This window comes from Gavialis gangeticus, unplaced genomic scaffold (assembly GCF_001723915.1).
Source record: "Gavialis gangeticus isolate Ggan-Ray unplaced genomic scaffold, GavGan_comp1, whole genome shotgun sequence".
NCBI classification, from domain to species: domain Eukaryota; kingdom Metazoa; phylum Chordata; order Crocodylia; family Gavialidae; genus Gavialis; species Gavialis gangeticus.
In genome coordinates, this window is record NW_017729024.1 from 71,618,360 (window position 1) to 71,619,401 (window position 1,042).

A 1,042-nucleotide genomic window follows, 5' to 3' on the forward strand; every position below is an offset into this window, starting at 1 on the left:
GTCCCTTCCGACCCTTAATCTATGAATCTATGAATCTATGAATCTATGAATCTATGGCTGTTTCCAGTCCTGAAACACTTTCTTGTGATCATCACAGTTTCAGCCAAAAATAGGATGGGAACCTGGCCCCACTGAAGTCAATGGAAATTTTGCCACAGATTTTAGAGGTAGGATTTGAATCATAGAAATCATAGAAAATGAGGATTGGAAGGGACCTCGGGAGGTCATCTAGGCCAACCCCCTGCTCAAAGCAGGACCATCCCCAACTAAATCATCCAAGCCAAGGCTTTATCTAGTCGGGTCTTAAAAACCATCAGAGATGGACATTCCACAATGTCTCTGGACAACCTGTTCCAGTACTTTTCTACCCTTCTAGTGAAAAAGTTTTCCTAATGTTTAACCTAAACTCCTCTTGCTGCAACTTGAGCCCATTGTTGCTTGTTCTGTCATCTGCCACCACTGAGAACAATCTAACCCCACCCTCTCTGGAATCCCCCTGCAGGTAGTTGAAGGCTGCTATTAAATCCCTGTTTTCTCTTTTCCAAACTAAATAAATCCAGTTCCCTCAGGCTCTCCTCATCAGTCATGTGCCCCAGCCCCCTAACAATTTTCATTGCCCTCCACTGGACTCACTCCAATATGTCCATATCCTTTCTGTAGTGGGGGACCCTAAACTGGACACAGTACTCCAAATGCACCCTCAGCAGTACAGAATAGAGGGGAAGAATCACCTCCCTCAATCAGCTGGCAACACTTCTACTAATGCAGCCCATGAGTATGCATTAGTAGGATCAATCATGGATCTACTTTTTCACAGCATCCAACAAAGTGTACTATTAGCTTAAGGTATATTTTGAGTGTTGTTTTTACCTGACTTGCCTTCACACACAAAAATCTCCAATTCAAGCTAATTGTATTATTAAGCTTAAGATAGTGATGTTTCAAGGCTCAAAGGGAGAGGCTTTAAAGCTCAAAGGGAGTTGCATTAGGAGAGTAGGTGTTGCCCTGAGAGGTCAGGCCAATGCTCAGGATCTCAATATTG